Raw genomic sequence first — 22,314 nt, forward strand, 5'->3', positions numbered from 1 at the left:
GGCGAGCCGGGGGAGGGGAGCGGCGGCGGCGGCGGCGGCGGCGGCGGCGGCCGGGGCTGTGGAGCCTCGCGCGGGCGACCAGGAGCCTCTGAGTGCGGCGGGCGGCGGCGCCCCGAGCGGTGAGTGGCGGGGCTGGGCCGGGCTGGGGGCTCCCGCCTCGGGCTGTTCTGGCTGCGCGCCCGGCCGCCGGCTCGACACTTGTCACCTCCCCGCCCCCGACGGGGCCGGAGGGTGCGGGGATTTGTGCGCCTCACCGTCTGAGCTCCCCCCCCACCCCCCGGCCGAGAGAGCCCCCGCGGAGCTGCGCGTCCCGGGAGCAGCCCAGCGCTGCTCGGGTCCCCGGAGCTCCCGGGCCGCCGCAGGGTCTCGGGGACCGGCGGAGTCGGGGACAATGGTGGAGAGAGGGGTGGCCGCAGTCCGCCGCCGCCTCCTCAGCCCCCGCGGCTGCTCCCGCCCCGCGCGTGCCTGGGGACCCTGCGAGGGTATTTGCAGAGAGCTCCGGGCGAGGGAATGAATTGTTTTTGCAAATGGATGTAGCGCGCGGGAGCTACAACTCTTTCCCTTGGGAGTGGTTGATTCATTGAGTCCGCAGACTCTCTTTTTAAAAAATTACTATCGATCCTGGAAAGAGGAGGCTGCTCGGCTTTGAGGATGTGAGCGGCCGGGCTCTGCGCCCGGGCCCGGAGAAGTCCCCGCGCACTTGACGCCGAGGGCCAGATGGCCGCCTGCCTCGTGCGGAGCGAGGGCCCGGGGTCGAGCCAGGGGCGGTTGTCCACGCGAGCCGGGACCGGGTCCGGCGCCCCCGGTGCCCTGGGCCGTTCACGTCCCGCCTGACGGGGGTCCCTTCTCTGGGTTTAGAGAGCTGGAGAACAGCGGAGGAATGGTTAAGTCCCACCCACCTGCCCACCGAGGTGGCGCCACCCACGCAGGTCCAGAGCAAGTCTTCTCTAGACAGCTAGCCCGGCTGTCCCCTTGCCTGGCACGGGACCCCATTCGGGCACGCCCCCCACTGCTCCTTTTCTTCCTCTAGTTGCTTGGGAAGCTTTTCCTTTGAGAGATTGGACCCCTCCCCCCGCCCCCAGGGGGCACCTTACACGTTTTTGGTGCTGCTGCTTCAAAGTCCCCAAGGTGCATTATAGCTCTCTTTGAGCAAAGAAAAATCTTTATAGAGATCTGATCAAAGGGATTGGGGTAAAGGCCGTTCCAGGCCCCTGCAGGTTTAATCTGGGCACTCTGGTCCTGCTGACTTCCTCTGAGCAGGAGACAGGCTCCCTGAGCTTTGGCCCTCCCTGGTAGGCAGGGCAGAGAACACCATGTGTCTGGGCCTCTGGTTTCACTCTGGCCATGTGGCACTGGGGGGAGGAGGCGGGAACCCCCCCCCCCCCCCATTCTTATCATGGACTGGGCTGTGGTGGCAGCGATGTGCAGTCACTCCCTTTGGGATCCTGGACCTCAGTCTTCCCCTTCGTAGGTAGGACTGGTGCTCTATGGCCCCCAGTGTGCTGTTCAGTTTCCTAGGGGTTGTTGGTAAAGGCTTGCATTTGGGGGCTGGGGGTGGGGGTGGAGCAGGACACAAGGTCCGCCCCACTGCAGGCAGATTTGGTATCCTTCTGAGACCAGGGGTCCTTAGGTCCCCAAGCTGTGCCTGAGGAGTTTGATGGAGTCAGTCTTCTGGGCCTGGCAGCTCTCTTGGTCTGGAGTCATTCCGTTTGTCAGGAAGTGACTCCAGGGAGGCTCTTAAAAGGAAGGTAGAGAGAAATGGTAGAAACCTTCATCCTGGGGCTCGGGCTGCAGCTGGATTTATGGTTGTGGTGCAGAGAAAGAGGGGCTGTGGGCGAGCTGCACCCCCGGTATCGGAGACAGCCTCTGCAGCCCGATGCCCCTTAATGGCCTCTCAAACCTCTGGGCACCCAGTGTGGGGGAGGAGAGCCGGAAGGAGGGGAAGATTACCCAGGCCTGGGACTTCGTGGTCTGCAGTAAAAGCAGGCTTCTCATCTACCACTGTGATGCGCCAGGGGGTGGGGGCGGGGGTGGGAGTGTTATTCTGTGAGTGGTTTGTTCATTCATTAGTTCATTCTTTTGTTAATTGACGAATGAGTCATTGTTTGAAGGGTCTTGACCCTGTATTCTGGGAGCTTCTAGACCAGGGTGTGTGGGCACGTGGATTGGGACCTGGATACACAGACACACCTAGGTGTGCACAATACCCCAGTGATAAAGGCAGCAAGGGGAGCTGAGGGGCATGGATGGCAAAGCTTTCTGGGGAGATGATGCCTTGACAAAATAAAGATGAGAAAGGCATGACACAGCCCAGATTCCAGGCTCTGGGTGGCCTCCTTCTCCCACCACCCGTGCAACCTCAGGGCAGGTGCAGGTTGAGGTTAGAAGAGTGTGGGTGTGATAGAAAGGTTCACCTGAGACCGTGGTGCTTTGGCTTGTGGAGTCAGCAGTCCTGAGAGTCTCTGGGAAGATAGGTGGCTTCTGGATGCAGCCTCTCTGCTCAGGGGGTCCTGGGAATAGCAGCCCCAGGAGCTCCAAAGACCTGCCCATCACCTGAGCCCTAATCCATCTGGACCAGCCTACAGTGCGGCCTGGCCAGGGAGGGGTGAACAGAGCTGGCAGGAGAAAACAGAGTGGCCAGATGCAAATGAATTGGCTGACTGAGATGCCGGTTTTCATCTAAAGTGGTAAATTTCATAATTGAATTGCCTCAGGCAGCCAGAGCCATTGAAGCGTTTTCCCAGCCAGAAAGCACTTAGTTGGGACAGCTGGGGGTGGAGGTGGGGGGGCATATGTGCCTCCACAGCCTTTACTCCTCTCATCCCAGCAGGGCTCCCCCCTTAGCAATCTGGGTCTGTCCCCAGGTGATGCAATCCAGCCCTGGTTCCACAGAAGGTGCCAGCCTCTTTGGAGGACCACCTGGCCCCTGAGCATCACTGCCACTATCCCAGTGGATAGCAGTTAAAGCTGTGACCTGTCACCTTCAGGCACTTGCCTTGCAGGACTGACTCCAGACCCCTCAGCTGTTGGGGTTGAGATGGTGGGAGCCGAGAGAGAGCTCAAAGATGGGAGGGCCTCCTGTTAAGACTTCTCAACACCAGGTCAGGGGAAAGAGCACAGGCTCAGGAACAAGACTTGGGTTCAGATACTGCCTGTGTGTCTGTAATCAGCCATCTCTTGGGCCCCCGGCCACCTCCACCCACCCTCATCCCCTCCCTCTGGAGCCAGTAGACTCTGCTTTATTACTGCTGAACCTTTCCTTCCAAGCCCAGACCATGCCCTTTGGATGAAAAAAGGTAGGCACGTGTGGCTCACCGGCCTGTTTTTAAAAGTGCTGGCTCTGGGGGCGCCTGGGTGGCTCAGTCCGTTAAGCGTCTGACTTCAGCTCAGGTCATGATCTCATGGTTTGTGGGTTCGAGCCCCGCGTCAGGCTCTGTGCTGACAGCTCAGAGCCTGGAGCCTGCTTCGGATTCTGTGTCTCCCTCTCTCTCTGCCCCTCCCCAACTCACGCTCTTTCTCTCTCTCAAAAGTAAAAAAACATTAAAAAAAAAATTTTTTTTTAAGTGCTGGCTCTGTGATCTGAGAAATCCAGTTTAGTTGGGAAGTTTCACTGTATTTTCTGCAAAAACATAAAAATCTACTCAGATGTTCTTTCTCCCATGGTGGTCTGCACCCTTGGGATGTGTACGGAGTCTGGACCAGGCTCTCTGGGCCACACCTCATTTCAATGTGTGACCAAGGCTCAGGGCCAGCTCCCCCTCTTCACCATCCCACAGTTGGACCTTTCACACCTAGAGCCTGTTGACAGAAAGACCACTTAAGTGGGGTGTCTGGAAGTCCTACTCTGCCTCTCCCTGGCTGTGTGATTTCATGGAGGTCCCCATACCTTTATGGGCCTCAACTTGCTCTTCTCTAAAATGGGTGGATGCTGTTGTGTACAGTGCTTCTATTTAATGTTTTGCTGTAAACTCCCAGAAGTTCTTGCAGCCTCATGAAATTTTATAGGCTTGAGTTATTTGCCTAGCCCTCATGGGCAGGAAGAGATAGGCAGCCAGTAGAGTGCTGAGGAGCAAATGAGAAGTTAGGAGTCTGGGCTTCTGGTTCCAGCTCTGCCTCTGGTGTGTGCTGTGGGGCTCCAGGTAAGTCAGTTTCCCTCTCTGGGTCCTAATTATTCCTCCTGGAGAATGAGAAGGGTATACAGTAGGCAAGCTCCCAGTGTTCTTTCCTTTCTTGGTGAGTGGAAACCAAGTCTGACTCTCCCAGTTTCTCAGGCCTCCCTGGGCTCCCTGCCTCTGCCCACTGGCTAGGAGCCCAGGGCCCAGGTGTGAAGGGCCTACAGGCACTGGTGCCCACAGATGAGGGACTGGTGAAGCCAGAGGACTGGGCCAGAGAAGAACCAAGCTGGGCCCAAAGGAAGGTGGCACGTGGGTGACTTACTTCTCAAGGTTGCTCTGGCTGGTCCCAGGCGGGGAGCCAGGCGGCAGGTGTGGGAGCACTTAGACTGACACCTACCCCACCCCCCAAATCCTGAAATGGATGGGGTAGGACCTCGCCTGCAGGTGTCCCCAGGGCCATTTTGAAGAAGAAAGATAGGCACAGATCTCCCGAGATCAGGAGGGATCAGGAGGGAGCCCAGGGGTGCAGGAGGATCTGAGGCGCCCGACACACCGGGCTTTGCCCAGGAGGTGCCTGCAAGACCTGTGGGATAGCTCCTCCTGCAAGAAGGCAGGCGCTGAGCAGGGCCGTGGGAGAACTGTCTCTTGCCAGAGGGAGGACCACATTAGCCTGGGGTGTCACTTCCCACCCACCTCTATGTGCCAAGAAGAAACCTTGGACCATCAGCTGATCCATCAGGGTAGGATGCAGGCATAGGATGGAAAAACAAGCCTTGCTTATTATCTACCTGTTCCCGTTGGGCCCCCAAGGAGAGGCTGACCACAGATCAATCTAGGGTGAATGGAATTAATTTCCTAATTAAGAGGAGCTTTGCTCACTCAATTCCAGGATGTGCTGCCTGCCAGGTTTGCAGTTGGCCAGGCCAGATTTGTCTGGGCAGGAGTGAGGGCCAAGAGATGCAGGAGTTCTTTTTCTAGAAAGCTGTAGCAATTACATCCAGCATCCAGAGTTCAAGTTCTGCGGCATCCTAGTGGGGCTTGTGAGACCCTGGGCAGCAGGTCCCTTAACCTGTGAATGCCTCTGTTGTTCACAGCTGTGAAAATGCAAAGGAGAAACCCATACAGCTGCGTTCATGCAACAAGTAGGTGTTTAGCACTTTCTGAATGGCTCATCCTGAACTAGAAACTGGGAAAAAGAAGTGGAGTTCAGAGGATCCCTTCTAGCAAGTTCGGCCCCTGGCATGTGAGGCAGACACGTAGTCAGGTGGTTGTAGCACACTGCTAGGGTGTGAGTGGCATGGCAAGAGCCTGCCTCAGTTTCCCCACTGAGAGGTGAGGAAGTAGACTATTTTTAGCATCCCCATTCCCAGTGTATCCAGTGAGTATTTTTTGCCACCTGTTCTCTACCACGCTCTGGGATGCAGCAGAAAACAGGGCAAGGTCCCCACCATCCTGGAGGCCTTATTCAACCGAGGGAGGCAGACACCACATGGACAAAATAAATACAGCTGCCATTAGGGCTGCTGGAGGTGGGTGGGGAGGAAAAGGTCAAGGTGGGAGCTCAAGGGGGCCTAGAGAAGGCCTCTCTGGGCTGGTGACATTTGAGCCAAGACCTGCAAGACTGGACCGAGGTGCCCATGGGAAGGTCTGCAGAAGGGCCTGCCAGCCAGGGAGCAGGTGAGTGTGTAGGCCGGGACCATCGTGGGCCGCGGAGGGGGATGCAGCCAGAGATAGGCGACAGCCATCACATTCTGGAATCTTCTGATCCCTACGGAGGCTACAGAAAACATGTAAAGTTGTTTGTTTTCTTTCATTTCGGTAATACATCAGTAGATTTCCTTCATAAATGAATAACCCCGTAGGAAAAAAATGCAGCCTGGTGTGGAGGTCCACCTCGTCCTTGGTATCCATCGGTGGTTTGGTGCATACCGTTCTGGTCCCCCTTTTCCTGTACAGATTTTGTGTTTATGTCACTCTGTGTGTGGTGGCACCCCTCCTCATGGCACAGCCACACAAGCCACCATCTTTCATCTTACCCTGTCCCCCAGGAGATGTTAGGTCATGTCTGATATTTTTTTCTTTTTCCCTTCATACAGTCCATGAAGTCTTGGGCGTCCTTGATCGTGCATGTTTCTGATTTTTAATTTTCGTCGTCAAAGCCGAATACCTTTCCCGAAGACTTAGGCACATCACTCGCCCACTGATAGTGTTTGGGAGCCCGGTTGCCCACGTCCTCACCCATACTTGATATTATCCACGTTTTCACTTTTAGCTCATGTGATGGGGGAGGGAATGATGTCATTATTCCTTTAAAACAAGCAAACAAAACAAAAGTGATCCAGTTTATCCAGGCTTTCTCTTTTTGTTTTCATCCATCTTTGTTTTTCCAGAATATCAAGGTTTAGTGATTGCTGGCTCTGCCTGTGCCTGGTCTCCTGACCTCCAGCGAAGCTTCATCTGTGAAATGAGGCCCTTTTAATCCCCGTCCTGCCCCAGCCAGGCTGCTGTGCATTGCGCTTGGGAAAACATTCCTGAAAGTTCATTTTATGCTGAAAAGTTCTACAAACATCATGGGGTTTAGCAGTGAGAGCGAAATATCTGAAGCCTAGAACATGTGAGTGAATCTGAGTGTTTCTAAACAGCCAGTGTGTCTAGAGGAAGGGCTGGGGTGGCTTTAGGTGGGACACCTGCCTGGCATCCACCACGTGGCCTGAGAGAGAAGTCAGAGGGCTAGCTGAGTAGGTGTGTTCCTCCCTGTCTCACCTGCAGGAATGGAGAAATGAGCCAGGAAGGTAGAGAAAGTTCTCTAGCCTGTCCATAAAAAGACTCAGAAAGGGGCATTGGCCACCACAGGCTGATCCCTGTGTTTACCTGTTGGTGGAGACCGAAGGCTGGGGCCCTTAGAACTTTATTGATTCTATTACTTTGGGGGTCCTGGTCAGTTTTCCTGTAACAGGAGGCTTTAAAACAAGTAAAAGACTGACAAAAGGGCCCTTGCACTTGATTCAGAGACAGAAGGATGGGAAGCTCTGGAGACTGGTAGATGAGGAAAGGAGGAATCTGGGGCCAGGGAGAACCTCACCCATGTGTTTCCTGGGTGGCATTGGGCCCTCAGGGGGCAGGCAACCTGACTGCTGGGATGCTGGTGCCTGGTGGCATTTTAACCAGGCTCTCCTGTCATTCCCTAAGTCAGCTCTAACAGCTCCCCTCCACTTCTTGGGGGACAGCATCCAGGCTGGGCTGAGCCCTGCCGCCTGGGGATGACTCAGACGTAAGTCCTGGTGGAGGCTTCTGTTATCCCCACCATCTCGACCTGGTTAAGACAGCTGGAGGGGACAGTGGGCCACAGACAGGAAGGTAGACACACATGGGGGAGGGTAATAAAGAGCAGATGAACAAGGGCACCTTGGAATCCCCAAAGGGCTTTGGTGGAAGGCCTCCCCTCTTTGTACCTTGGCAGCTAGTGAGTAGGAGGAGGAGAGGGTGGGAAGCCTGGCTGCTGGCAACTTTTTACCTTTCTCAGATATCCTCTGATTCTGAGGGTTGGGTTTTTCAGGAAGGGAGTGAGGGGAGCATCTCGGGAGCTGATCTGAGGGTGGTTCACAGGGTCAGGGGCACCAGTGAGCTGCCCTTGCTGGGCCCCCCCACTGCCATCCTGAGCCCAGCTTGTGGGCGTTTCATGGAGCTGGAGTGAGCTCAGACCCCAGGTTTCCTTTCCAGCACCGAGATGGACTGGTATATCGGTGCTGCAGGAAGTTGTAGTTGCTATTTTTACCACTGCAACTAGGACTTTTTACTGGAAGGTACAATTACAAGCAAAATGTCAGGGTTTGGTTGGCCAGCTGAGCCCTGGGAGGCTGCCGCAGGCTGAGGCAGGAACCACGGCATGGTCGGTTGGTGTGTAAAGCAAGACACTTTGCACGTGGACACATACCTCCCCTAGTTGCTGGGAGTGGCTTCCTCTGAACTCTTTGCAGGGTCTGGACTTCTCCTCTCGGCAAAAAAGTGGCCTTTGCTGGGTTTTGCCCAGATAATTGCACCCCATCACCTTATAATTGGCTGGTCGTGGGACTGAAGCTAACCAGCTAAGCCATTCTCTTCCTGACTGCCCTAGAAGCTGAAGTTTTGTTCAGTGAAATTGACAGCCTGATACACGATTCCCGCAGTGCTAAGTGCGAGGGGTGGAAATGAGTAAGACAGTCCTGACTCTGAAGCATCACATATGGCAGCAATTAAGGAGACAGAAGGTGCGAATGGTCCCCAAACCCTTTGGACAAGCACCTGGTATGCTTTTCCTCTATGTGCATTATGGCTAAAGGCCAAGCTGGCCTTATATTAGGTTCTCTTGCTGCATAACAACAGATCACCACAAACTTAGTGGCTTAGGCTGTACTTATTTATTAGCTCATAGCTTTGTAGGGCAGAAGCCTAAGCTGGCTGGACTGGGTTTTCTGCTTAGGGTCTTGGACCATAAGTCCAAGGTCAAGGTATTGAGCTCTTACCCTGAGGCCCTGGGGTAGAATCTACTTCCTGGCCATTCAGGTTTTTGGCACAATCGAGTTCCTGGTGGTTGGTTGTAGGACTAACGTCCCCTGTCTTCTCTGGCTGTCAGCTGGATGCTGATCTTGGCTCCTAGAGGCTGCCACGTTTTGTGCCACATGGCCCCCTCCATCTCCAAACCCAAAGTGGGGCATCAGATCCTTTCCTGCTTCAAATCTCTGGCATCCACGTCTGTGATCACCTGGAGAAAACTCTGCCGTAAAGGGCTCCTGTGATTAGGTCAGGCCCACCCCGATAAGCTCTCTGTTTCTAGGTCACCTGATTAGTTAGTAACATCATTAATTATATCTACAGATTCCTCTGCCACATGGGTGACAGAGGCACGCATGCCATGTAGGTCGCAGGAGCAAAGCCAGGGGTGGAGATCAGGGGGCCAGCCATCTTTGCCACAGGGCTCATGCCACCAGGGGCCACACGGACAGTATTAAGAACAGCAGTTCTCATGAGCTGAGTAAATGTTGTGTGCCCTGTTGTGCTAAGCTCTTTACCTGGATTCTCTCCTTTAAAAAAAAAAAAACAAAAAACTCAATGGTTTTGCGAGAGCAAGAAAGAGAATGACAGAGCGTGAGCGGGGGAGGGGCAGAGAGAGAGAGGGAGACACGGAATCCGAAGCAGGCTCCAGGCTCCGAGCTGTCAGCACAGAGCCCGACGCGGGGCTGGAACCCACAAACTGCAAGATCATGACCTGAGCCGAAGTCGGACGCTTAACCGACTGAGCCACCCAGGCATTCCCCACCCCACCCCCCTTTTTTCTTTTAAACGTTTATTCATTTTTGAGAGACAGAGACAGATGGATTCTCTCCTTTAATCCCAGGATAGTATGTTCACAGAGGGACAGTTCCTTTCACCCCCATTTTCCAGATGAGAAAGCCGAGGATCATGGAATATAAATATCTGGGGTACAGACAGCAATACTGGGCTTTGCAACCAGAGGCTTAGAGCCAGCCTAGCCACCTCATTGGCCTCTCCAGTTTGATTCCTACAATTTATGAGACACCGTCCAGGGCAGGGTTGAGGGCAGGGCAGAGCGCTTTCCCATGTAGCACTTAAAATATTTAAATATGAAAGCTGTCAACCATACTGCAAGTTAATACAGCAGACATCAGGAACATCTCACCTGGGTTTGACAGATGTCTGGACCTTTCTGATTCTTATTCAGTGGGTATCGTGGCTTATCCACTTTCCGTTGAGCAGTATTTATTGAGCATCGCATACATTCTAGGCAGCAGAGATGACACAGAATACTGTCCTGGAAGAGCTGGAAATTAAAATAAGGGCACAACACACAATGACCTGAAGGAGTAAGAGTGCCGGACAAGAAACATCACAGTGCTGTAGGAAAGGGTCAACGGGTATCAGAATGTCAGCTGCAGGAAACAAGACAAAAATGTGTATTTACCACGGCCACATCCCTGGTACATAGTACAGGGCCCTGCACATGGTGGGTACTCAGATTACTTGTCCCGTGAATTTGAGCATCATGTACATGCAATCCCCCTACATATCAGCCAGAGAAAGGTGTGACGGTGACATGAGGTTTCATGGAGGAGTTGAGACTTGGCAGGAGAGCTGGAAAGGCCAGCCTGTATCTGCATGAGGCAGGGAGAGGGGCTGGGGTGGGCCACGAAGCTGGAGGGGGAGACAGGCTGGCCAAGGCTTGGATGTCCAACCCTCACTGAAGGTTTTTGAGCAGGAGAGATTGGTGGTCAGGAGCAAAGCATTTGGCCTCAGATTGCTGGGCGTGGGAGAGGCCGGGGCCTCTGGTAGCCCAGCCTGCAGAGGTGAAGGCCTCACCTTATCTCCAGCATAGAACCAGTGACACGATGGACCGGGAAGGAAGATTTAATAGAACTTGGTGGCCAAACGATGTGCTAAAAATGTATATGAGTGAGTCGTGATTTCTGGGCACCCGTGCATTTGGCTATAAATATACACACATATGTAATTTCAGGAGACCAAGAACTATCAGCTGCAAAGCCCAAGGGCAGCAGCCCATGCGTGGCCCCTGTACTTTGCTATCTGAGGCCCTGCCCAGTACAAGGTGCCCAAATCTGTTATTTTGGGGGAAAAGGAGGGGGTCCTGTGGTAAGAAAAAAGTGGCTGGTAGTAAAGGGAGGAGCAGGGCAGGTGGGGAGGCCAGCCAGCCGTGGGTTAGAGGGCACTGGCCCATGTGACTGCTCTGTGCAAGCAGGCAGGGGACCAAGACCAGCAGGGGCAGGCGATCCAGCTGTCAGTCACCCCCTGCTCTCCGCAGAAATTTTCCTCTGAGTTCTTCCCAAAAAGCATGGCTAATGTGGAGGGTAAGGGAATTCTGCTAACCCGGTGTTCTCGAAGCGTGGTCGGGAGGATCCCGGAGTCTCTTTTTGGGTCCACAAGGTCAAAACTGTTTCCATGGCAATGCCAAAGTGTTACTTGCCTTTTCCACTGATTCAGAGCACATAGCTTAGTGAGCTGATGTTTTCCCAGTGACCATTGCACGGTATTACCGAACAATGTGGAACAGTCCATTCAAAGTGTAGGGTAGACCAGGAGGTCGGAATGTCACAGAGTACAAAAGTTCACTGACTCAGGCTCAGGTTCCACACCGCAGTGAATCTCTAGGAAACTACCACTTGTCAGGTCTTGGTGTGGTATCCAAGAAGAATATCCTAAATTATCTGAAAAGGCTCTTGCAGTCTCCCTCTTCTAACAACCTGTCCCCGTGAGGCTGGGTTCTCTGCACATTCTTCAGTGGAAACGTTTCACAGCAAACAATGCAGAAGCAGATATGGGGATCCAGTCAGTATTCTCAATTTAAAAAAATTTTTTAGGGGTGCCTGGGTGGCGCAGTCGGTTAAGCGTCCGACTTCAGCCGGGTCACGATCTCGCGGTCCGTGGGTTCGAGCCCCACGTCAGGCTCTGGGCTGATGGCTCGGAGCCTGGAGCCTGTTTCCGATTCTGTGTCTCCCTCTCTCTCTGCCCCTCCCCCGTTCATGCTCTGTCTCTCTCTGTCCCAAAAATAAATAAATAAACGTTGAAAAAAAATTTTTTTTTAATTTTTTTAAAAAGTTTTTTTTTGAAAATAGATTTATGAAATACAGTTGTTATTTATGTTAACATATAATGGTTTATTGTTTTTTTCTAATTTTTTTTAATGTTTATTTTTGAGAGGGGGAGAGACAGAGCATGAGTGGGGGAGGAGCAGAGAGAGGGAGACACAGAATGTGAAGCAGGCTCCAGGCTCCGAGCTGTCAGCACAGAGCCCGACGCGGGACTTGAACTCATGAACTAGGAGATCATGACCTGAGCCGAAGTCAGACGTCGAACCCACCGAGCCACCCAGGCGCCCCTGTTGTTAACTAATACACATTTTAAGTTTTTTCCCAGTTTTAATTTTAAAACATTTAAAATTTAATTTTGATAACTATCAATAGGCAAAACCACATAAAGAAAAGCCCCTTAGGGTCCTCAGTCATTTTTAACTTGTAGAAAGATCCTGAGACCAAACGTTTGAAAGCACTGTGCTGCCCCATGCACCTGTAAACGGGGAGCTGAGTACCAGACCCTGAGCCCAGCTCTCAGTACTAAAGGCTCTCAGCCTTTAGCCCCCTCAGCAATCCTGTGAGGTTGTGTGATTATTCTCATCCCCATTTTACAAATGTGGAAACAAAGGCCCAGAGCATTTGAATACCAGGCACGGGTCTTACAGCACAGTCGTGGCAGTGCCAGCTAGAGGGGAGGCCCCAGACCTATGTGGCTGTTCTCCAGGCAAGGGGGAAGGCAGGTGCCTGAGACAAAGCCTGTGACACAGACCTGGTGTGTCCCCGGGTCATCCACTGTCCTCTGCAGCTGGCACTCTTCTGGCTTTACTAAGCCCACACGCTCTCTCCTTTCCTGAAGCCCAGGAGGGAGGATGCAGGTCTGCTAAGTGCAGCAGGGGTGCTTGAGAAATCAGGGGTTTTCATTTAAAATATGCTTTTCCATTCTGCTGTATGTACCCAGTATTTGTGGCCAGGAAGGTTCTTTGTCTTCGTAAATAGCCCCCATTGTGCCATTTGAGCAGGGACTTGGGAGCAAAACAGCTTTGAATACTGAAGATGTGTGTGCATTTTTTGTTTTTATCTTCTGTGAGCCTCAGTTTGCCCATCTTTACAATTGGGACCTTGAAGACGTGTCTTAAGGATTAAGTAAAAGGATGCATTTAAAGCACCCAGCACAAAGGCTCACACATGACAGGGTTTTGAAAAAGTGATACTGTATCTGGCATGGAATTCAGCAGGTTCAGAGGGGTACGGGGTTTCCACTGTTCTCCCCAGCGCACTAATGTCAACCGGTTTCTTACACAGCCTGCCGGAGATAGTCCTTGTACGTATATACGGGTGTGTGTATAGCATGTCTCTGTGTGAGCATAGGCAGTCTGGTTTCTTATGTAAATATATATATGTATGTATATGTATGTACGTATGTATGTATTTGGGGGCGCCTGGGTGGCTCAGTCAGTTGAGTGTCTGACTTTGGCTCAGGTCATGGTCTTGCAGTTTGTGAGTTTGAGCCCCGTGTTGGGCTCTGTGCTGACAGCTCAGAGCCTGAGCCTGCTTCGGATTCTGTGTCTCCCTCTCTCTCTGCTCCTCCCCCGCTCATGCTCTCTCTCTCTCTCTCTCTCTCTCTCTCTCTCTCTAAAATAAACATTGAAAAAAATAATAAAAAAAATTTTCTAAAAAAATATATATGTGTATATATTTGGTTGCACAGTGTTCCACTCGATGAATGAAACAAGGTGTATTTGACTAGGGCTCTTATTTATGAATATTGAGTTGTTTCCAGCCTTTTGCTTGCAGCCAAAGGCCCATGTGCAAGTAGGACTGAAGGTGAGGTTCCTTGGAGTGGAAATGCCGGGCCGAGGGCACCTGCAGCTGTCAGTTTGAAAGATACTCCGAATCGCTCTCCGGCTCCACGGAGAAGACAGAGCTGCATCCTGGGCCTTGGGAGTTGAACAGCACTCAGATTGCAGTTGCACAGCGGCACTGACAGCCTGGAGAAGAATGAACAGGGAGAAGGACCCACACCAGGAAATGGCTAGCGCTTTACTCTTGGTGTTTTTTTATTTTCCTGTTGTATCCTTCTTCATTTGCCGCCAAGACTCCAGGTGGCTCGTTGAAAGTGATATCTAGGCGAGAGTGCTTTCAGCGGCTCCATCTGTGGGACCCTGAACCTTTCAAGGGACCAGACAGGAAGAGAGACTGCCTCCCTCTGGGTCCCCAGCCCCTGCTCTGTTTGCTGAGGGCCAGGCTAATCCTTCTGAAAAGGGAGGAGCCCGGGGTCATGATGCAATGTTTGCTTTGGAGGGGACTGTTCTCTCTGCCCCCTTTGTTTCTCCCTGTGTCACTCTGGATAAGTGAAAGGAAACAAGTTATTTCAACAGATGGGTGAGCCTGAGTGCCGAGTTCTCTGTCCCCTCTCTGATTAGAGCAGTGGTATCCATTACATTGGCCCTGATCCCAGCTGGAGCCAACAGCCAGACCTGCAGACTCCCGGCTTTGGGGGCCAGAGATGGTCCAGGAGGCCCCACCGAGCTGAGGGGGGACAGGATATGGCAGAAGAAGCTGAGTGGTAGCTTCTGTCTGCCCTGCCCTGATGAGTTTGGAGGTGTCTGCACTACCCACCCCCCCTCCCCCTTAGCTGAAAGAAGTTGCTTTGTTGCACGGGTGGTTTAAGCATGGCAAACAGAACTTTTAGGACTTTGTGACATCAAACATCTAGAATTCTTCTCCCAAGATTGTATCTCAAGAGAATACCAGTAATTCAGCATAAGCAGAGATGTGATTTGTTTGATAGAAACTTTTAGAACTGTGGATGAATGATGAATGACTTCCTAAGTCATAGCTGTTCTGCATTTCACAGACACCAAAAGTTACATGTGACAACCACACAGACGCTGGGCCATTTCATGAGGGAGCCTGGAAGACTGGATGCCAGGGCCTGCACCCCACGGGCGCTCAATCCACCTTTGTTCAGTAGTGAGTGAAGGATAGGAATATGGAAACTGTGTAAATAGGTAAAAACAATGTAAAATAACGTTCTGTAACTGCAACAATGTAAAACGTTTGGGGATAAAAGGCAAAAATGAGCCAACACGAAAATAGTTACTCTGTTCGGAGACTGGCTTAACCTTATCACCTTCCCCCAAAACTTTCTTAGAACTTCCCCCCCCCCCCCGATTCTCCTTACCCTCCCATAAATGTTAATACCAGATATAAGTCTGTGTGCTGTGTACATAACTATGCTTTGTATATAAAAACAACAAGATCTTTTCCACCCCCCCCCACCCCCCCCCCACCCGCCAAGAATGAGGTTTTGCCCCCGCAGGGCAGTGTCCCCAGCCATCATCCCCCTCCCCCCCTCCCCCTCATGAAAATGCCTGTGTTCCGGCTTGACATTCCAGGGGATTTGCGTCTTTTGTATCTTGTGCTTTTCAATCCTACATTGTCTTGTCAGTAAAAATGATTGAGCTCCTGGGTATGCCCCTTGGCCTGTCTAGCTTGGTCCGTGGAGCTCACACTGAGAAGGCAGGGCTGTGAGCAGAGAATAGGGTGCTGAGCACCGTGGCCGTGGCTGCTGTGGGCTGGGTACGTGGCCCACACAGCCCCTCCTGAGGGTTCACTTCTCTCCTTAGCAAGATGGCTTCTCTGAAAGAACAAAACCTGGCCGGTGCGGAGCTGACAGAATCCTGACCTTGTCTTTGAGCAGCTAGACACGGCGTGGGGGACCATCAGATCCTTTCCCTGAGGTGGCCTTGCTTAGCCGGGTGTCCTCATCTGAACAGGACCCAGAAAATGACCCTAGAGGCCGCTTTCGCACTAGGACCCTTTGCCACGCACAGGAGAAAAGTTGATTCGTTACCCGCGTTGGGGGTCTCGGAGCACGGAGGCTTCATTCTCCTCGAGATGGCGCTGTTCCAGGTGTGCAGAAGGGTTGACAAGGGTTGCTCCAAGGGGGGTACGGAGAAGGGTGTCCGGTGGGTGGAGCCCCGGGCTGTGGCCCCCAGAGCCTCTCTTCTGTCCCTTTGGTGTGTGGGAAAGAACGATACAGATCTGGGTCGCAAGCAGCTTGTGATGTTGGGCTCACAGAGCGCAGAGGTGGGAGCTCTTTGCCCAGCGTCCCTCCCGTGAGGTGCAGGTGAGGGTTGGACATAAGGCCGTGGTGAGGGTTGCACACGTTCACACAGAAAGCACTTGAAGCAGCGCCCGCGATGGAGCGAGTCCTTGGTGACTGTAACTTAGTGCTGGTGGAACTGTCACTGCCGTTAATCTCGGAGCTCCCGTTCCCACGTGCAGGTTACCGAAACAGTGGGGCAGGTGGCAGGATTGCGCCTCTGGCCCTCGTGGGTGAGTGAAGCCATGTGCCTGGTTTGGGCCAGGGAGATGGGAGCGGAAGAGGCGTGTGTCTTCCAGGCCGTGTGCGGGGTTCCCAAGCGCCCTCTCTCTTCCCTGTGGCTTACTGACCGGTGACAGGGTGCTGCTGTGTCATCTGGGTCCCTGGGGCTGATAGTGATGACAAGGACACTTGTCACACTCACCCCCCCACTACCCCCGAACCATGATGCAAGTGGTATGAGCCAGAGAGAAATCGCCGTCCTCCCGAAGCCTCTGAGATACGGGGGTGTTTGTTGATGCTGCAGAACCTGGCCCATCCTGATTAAAGCGGACAGGCCTGAGCGGGCCGGGAGTGGTTGGGGGACCACCCCTTCTGCGTGCGACGCCCAGCACGGCAGAGGCCCCTGGTGGTCATGCGTTTCGCCTGGCTCCCTTCCTGACCAGAACTCTCTACCGTTTGCAACAAGTGTTGCTTCATCGTCCAGGAGGGTTGCACAGCCTTGACCCCTCACCTCCTGTCCTGTGCCTCCTCTGGGAGGGGCCTATTCCCCTGGGTAAACGAGCGCAGAGCAACCCCCCAAGCCCTTCCCCAGAGCAGCGTTTGCACACTAGCAGAGTTGGCTTCCACTCCGGTAGGTCTATCAGCTTGTAATAAGAGCACGGCCTCCTGGCTAGCAGAGGCTGCAGCAGCCTGGATCCCGGCTCAATCTTGGAAGCCAAAGAAGCTGTCCTTCCTCAAGTGTGCTTAACCTGCGGGAGCACCGAGGGAAAAGGCAAGAGCACGTGGAGAAGGTGCTGAAGCCATTGCCCACCCTCGGGGTCTCCTGGGATCCCCATCCCCTTCCAGGCTTTGGTTGCAGGTGGACAGGTGGGCCTTAGGACTAACCGCCCACCACGGGGCACTGTAGGGGAGGCACTGTGGCACTGGTGATCGAGACCTCAGATAGCAGGCGAGAAGCGGGTTGTCCCGCAGTGTGGTGTGTCAGAGGTGTGGAAGGCAGTTGGAAATCTGCCCCGTGAGATGAGCTCAGCGGCGAACCGATCTGCTCTCTGCCTTTCATGGGGAGCCATCCGACGCAGAGTCATTTGGGTACCACCAAAAGAGGAACCTCATTTGTTACTAAGTGCTGGGTGAAGCAACACCCTCACCCCTTCCCTGAGCCAGGCTCCGTTCTCGAACCGCCGTTACAGCCACCCCATTTCCCCTGCAGGAGGGATGGGGTGAGGCTGTGGGCTGGCGTGGGGCAAAGTTGCATCCAGCCGACACAAGGCGTGTGTTACACAATTATCACGACCTTACTGCAGGATTGGAGTCTTGCACAATAAAGAGATGGAAAACAAAATCAAAATAAATACACACACAAAAATACAAATAATTCTAATCCTTTGCATTTTAAATTAAAAACAGGGTACCTACGGGGCGCCTGGGTGCCTCAGTCAGTGAAGTGTCTGGCTCTTGATTTCAGCTCAGGTCATGATCTCACAGTTCGTGAGATCTGTGCTGACAGCACGGAGCCTGCTTGGGATTTCTCTCCCCTTCTCTCTGCCCCTCCCCCGTTTGAGTGCATGCTAGCTCTCTCTGTCAAAAAAATAAAATTTTAAATAAAAATAATAAAAAGGTACCTACAATTTTTTGAATGTACATAAAGTGTTATTACTTTCTTAAAGAAAGGACCATTTAAAGGCAGAGGCTTTTAGGGAAAGGGCCCTTTGTGTGATAGTGCACTCGTATCTAGAATGATCTGCGCCTCTGATTCAGTTACCCTGGTCATACTGATTTGCTTTCAATTAACAATCAGATTTGTGTGCTCTACAAGGGTGCTTAGTCTGCTTTCCACTTGGCAAGGGGAAGAAGGATACCCCTGCACCCTGCAGGCTCCCTGAGGTGCTTGGATCCCCAGACGTGGGGGTGGGGTGGGGCAGGCATCTGGGCCGCAGCGTCACGCGTCAGTCCCGAGATCCCTGCCTGGGAACGGGTGTTGAATCACACAGCCCTGTGCTTATGTGGTGTTTAATAGCATTTAACTCCTTCCTTTTTCACAGATCTCACAGGCTTGACAGAAACCTTTAGTGTTTTTTTTCTGATCGCAACAATGTCATATAATCATTTAAAAAATCCGAACAACCTAAACACGAATAGACCGTGAGCACTGCCTTATTCAGAGCAAAACAGAGGGACGCCCGGCTGGCTGTCAGTGGAGCGGGTGCCTCTAGATCTCGGGGTCATCAATTCAAACTCCACGTTGGGCGTAGAGCTTACTTACAAACAAAATAAAACCAGAAAGCGGAGGGTAGGGATGGAGTCAGGATCCGGAGTGTCTGCTCCGTTCTTTGTTCAGCGGACGTGGTAGTAACAGCAACAATACTGGAACAGCTGGCCGTGTGAGCATATGCGAGAGGCCCAGGCCACTGGAAGCGCGTGTCGTGTACTGTCTGGTTTGTCACTTGCTTTTAGTGTCACTCTGTGGTTGAAACAGACCCAGGGAGACCAGTGAACTTTCCCAGTGCCACACGGTCATGGCTGTGGCCTTCGGGGACCCCGTTCTGTCTGCCGTCCCTGAGGTACCCTGATCTTCCCTCCAGGCCACTTTGTCACAGCCGTCAGAATGCCGCCACCAGAGAGGCATCTGCAGAATACTTGCCTTCTCTCCCCACCCCCAGGTCCCCTCCCACCTCGCTCACACCTTGGCCTTTCTGTTAGTGTGTCTTGATCTCGACCCCGAGATCAAGAGTGAGAGCCGCCATCTTGATTTGGTGTGGGCCCTCAACGTAGCCTGGCCTCCAGCAGTTGCTCAGTCAGGATCTGTCTCAGGGTTTGAGGTTGGGTGATGCGTGACCTTTGCAGTCACTGGGGCCAGTGTCTGGGGCCCTGGTTCCGACTTGCTGGCGGGGGCCCACCTGCTGCAGCTGGGCCGTCCAAGGCGACTTCCTCACTCTCGTGTGTGGTGCCTGGGCTCCCGTGGCCAGAAGGGCAGGGGGAACGGCCGGGCTGCCCTCCTCCACGTGGCAGGCTGCCGTCTCCTCGCGGTGTGGTCAGGCCTCCCGTTGTCTGGCTTCCCCTGGAGGGGGCACTGCAAGAGTGGAAGCTGCCAGTGTCTGAAGGTCTGGGCCCGGAAATGGGTACAGCGTCTCTCCGGCTCCCTTTGGTCGGTCACAGAACCTGCTCAAAGGGAGGGGACGTAGACCCCGCCTGTCAGTGGAAGCCGTGTCACAGTTTGTGGGCATCTTTAGTCGTCCCCCAGCCCCATGTGACTGTGCCCCTACCTGTCGGCCTGGCCTTTCTCTCCCCTCAACGGGCCAACCTTGTTTCTGCCCTGCCTTTGTGTCCGCAGCCCTGCCACCTGGAAGCGTCCTTTCCCCTGTCGTCATAGCCTGGCTCATTGGTTAAGCTTCAGCTCACGTGTCCCCTCTTCACAGAAGCCTAAGTGACCCCACCATCTTCTTGTCACCGTGACCTACTGCTGTTTTGTTTCCTCACTGCTAGTCTGTCTCTGCCTCCCACACCGCAGGCCCACGGGGACAGGAACCTGTCTCTGTCCGTCCTTGTCTCCCACGCCTGGTACGTAGCACGTGGGGATTGTCCGGGAAGCTTATGGTTGATGAGTAAGTCAGAACCACATTACCTGCAACCCCCCGGCGGGGCCCTGGGCTTTCCCCCTCCCTCTGGCCCCCCGCAAGGAGCAGTAGCGTTGACATCCTGATTTTGAGGAACTCGGGCCCCTGGCAGGTGGAGGGAGGCAGGGAGGGGGTCGGTGCTGCGGCCAGATGGAGTCGGGCTTTCTGGACAGTGGCAGCAGTTTGATCCTGTGGCGCATTTCTCCCTGGGAGTGGGGGCCTTCAGCTTCCTGTGGCTGGGGTCTTTGGAGAACACGGCAAGTTTCTTCTGGAGGTCTCACCACTGGCTACTTTGTTTCCTTGTGTGTTTCTTTAACTTTCCAAGGGTGATGGGAGAAATGAGCCGGGCACATTGTTGTTGGGTGCACTTTAACTGCTTCTGTGCAGGTGAGGATCGCAGTGTGAGCAGAAGTGTGGTCTGACGTGGGTCAATACCTCTTAGCAGGATGAGAAATTGCTCATTTGGAGCATGGCTATTACTTCATGTGCCTTAAATCCATCAAAGCCCAGGACAACGCTTAGGTAGTCAGAGTAGTTCTGTGATACACACAGCATGAGAGCGTCTGATTTATCGTGGCCCCCGAGGCAGGGAGCCAAGGAGGCTCTGGGCAGACACGCTTTTGGGCACACACACTCTGGCACGTTCACCCTTGCCTCCACTGGCCGGGAGCCTGTGTCCTGCACCCTGCGTATCCTCCGCCCTGCGTGGGGCTGCCTGTGTGACTGGTAGTGAACACGGAAAACCATCTCATACAACCCGTTTTCGGTGTGCAGGGGGGTGCCCTCCCTGCAGGTGGAGAAGGTAGAAGACCCCTTAGCAAGGAGAGCAGCCCCTGGTCACTGACCCCCAGGAACTGATGTGCAGTGAGTGCTCGTACTGCTTGCGGCTCTAGGCGACAAGGGACGGAAAGCCCTCTCGGAGCAGAAGGGCAGCCTGGCCGTGGGCTCTGCCTCCTCCGTGCAGCTCCCGTCCTGGGTGGCACGGCCACCGACCACTCCCACCCCTGCCCTGCCCCAGTGCTCTTGGCACCTCTACCTTCCCCTGCAGTTCAGGAAACGTCGCAGACAGGAGTCTGCTTGGCCCATCGCGGTGGCCGGTAGGATTGCACATGGATCGGGCTCCACGCTCAGGGCCAGGGCCCGGTGATCTGCCGCTTTGGCCAGCCGGGCCCAAATGCCCAGCCTCGGGTTCTGCCAGCGCTGACCCGAGTGAGGCTGTGAGTGTCCACCGCACGCGTCCATCGTGGCGGCCCCCTCGAGTGCCTTCTCCAGCCCAGCCCTTGTCTTCTCTGGGGCGGCTGGACGAGCGCTCAAGGTGAAGGGATTCCGTGCACTGTATGCATCTCCAGGCTTCGTCACGAGCAAAGGCGGGGTTCGTTCAGTCGAGGCGAGTGGCCGCTCTGTGCCAGGTCCCACTGGGTGTTGGGGTCGCATCAGTTACCCCTACCCGTGATGTCCACCTTCAGCACGTTGGGGAGACTGGGGACGAACGCGTGTTACATAGCAGTGGGTGCTGTGAGGAAGGCAGAATTGGGTGAGGTGTGGAGAGGAGGTGACCCCAAAAGGTGGTCAGGTCACTCTCTGAGGAGGTGACAGAGTGAGCCATGTAGACAGTCAGGGGAGCATTCCAGTCCGAGGAGGAGCCTGTGAAAAGGTCCTGAGGCCCAGTAAGAAGTCCGTTGTGGCCTGAGGGGGCGAGCGAGTTGGGAAGTGGCAGGATGTGATGACAGAGGGGTAGCCAGTGAGGAGGGGTCAACTCATGTGGGACCTGGCTGCCACGGTGAGAACTTAGGATTTCACTGAGGGCGCTGGGACACCCCTGGAGGGTTTCAAGCTGGGCGTGATGGGATCATCACTCTGGTCTCTGGATGGAGCACAGATTGTGGAGAAAGAAGCAGAAGCCAGTCAGGGGTTTCCAGCGGTCAAGGGAGGGACAGAGGTGGGGATAAGGATCAGACTCGGGGCTCACTTAGGAGCCACAGGACTTGGTGGGGGCCGGGTGCTGGTGCCGGGGAAGGACGAAGGGAGCCTGGGCATTTGGCCTGAATAAGAAGGAGCATGCTGGTGCCGTTTCCCGTTTGCCTGGCCTGGGGAGCAGCGGGTCTGGAGGAAATGCTGAGGGCTCTCCTGGACGCGTGACGGTCAAGGGGAGCCGCTTCCAGATGTCCTGTGGTTGAGGTGAGGGGCCCGACACAGGGTGAGTAGCACCCAGGGCCTCTGGCTCTTAGGCCGGTCCTCCCACGCCGGCCAGCCCAGAGCAGAGGCACAGCCCTGGGGATCCTCAGGGACCTGGGTACAGGTTTGCAGCTCACATGATTCCGTTCCTGTGTCTGGGCCTCAGCATCCTCATCTGTAAACTGGGGTGATGAGACCCTCCACCTTCTGGAATCACGATGCTTCTGGGACATCACCTCACGGACCGGGGCAAGTCCGTGCATGACTGATGGCTGCTGTCTCTGGGAGGTTGGCTCAGATGCAGGCACTGCTCACAAGGAGGTGGGACAATCTGAGGAAACAGCCGGGCAGGTGCCTCTGCCCTCGGCACGGAGGTGCCCAGACAGGCAGCCATCTGGGGGTGGGAACCTGCTTGGGTGTATACGCCCATCCCTGGCTCTTTGCCTGTGCGGGGAATTTGCGTCAGCGGGCAGGCATCTTGGTGCTAAGCAAGACAT

General features: G+C 54.2%; 1 protein-coding gene across 3 annotated transcripts in view; it reads left to right on the plus strand.

Moving 5' to 3' along the window:
* Window positions 1-30: 30 nt before the first annotated feature.
* The window catches only part of KLHL25 (kelch like family member 25), a 33,577-nt gene continuing 11,293 nt past the window's right edge, over window positions 31-22,314 (plus strand). The window contains exon 1 of one of the 3 annotated variants that reach the window (XM_042941061.1): window positions 31-119. The gene's annotated coding sequence lies outside the window, so the exon portion shown is untranslated. Of the gene's footprint in view, window positions 120-15,077; window positions 15,614-18,955; window positions 19,587-22,314 lie in introns of those variants that run through there. The other 2 variants (XM_042941062.1, XM_042941060.1) reach the window with 2 other exon arrangements.

Source organism: Panthera leo, chromosome B3 (assembly GCF_018350215.1).
Source record: "Panthera leo isolate Ple1 chromosome B3, P.leo_Ple1_pat1.1, whole genome shotgun sequence".
Classification (NCBI taxonomy): Eukaryota; Metazoa; Chordata; class Mammalia; order Carnivora; family Felidae; genus Panthera; species Panthera leo.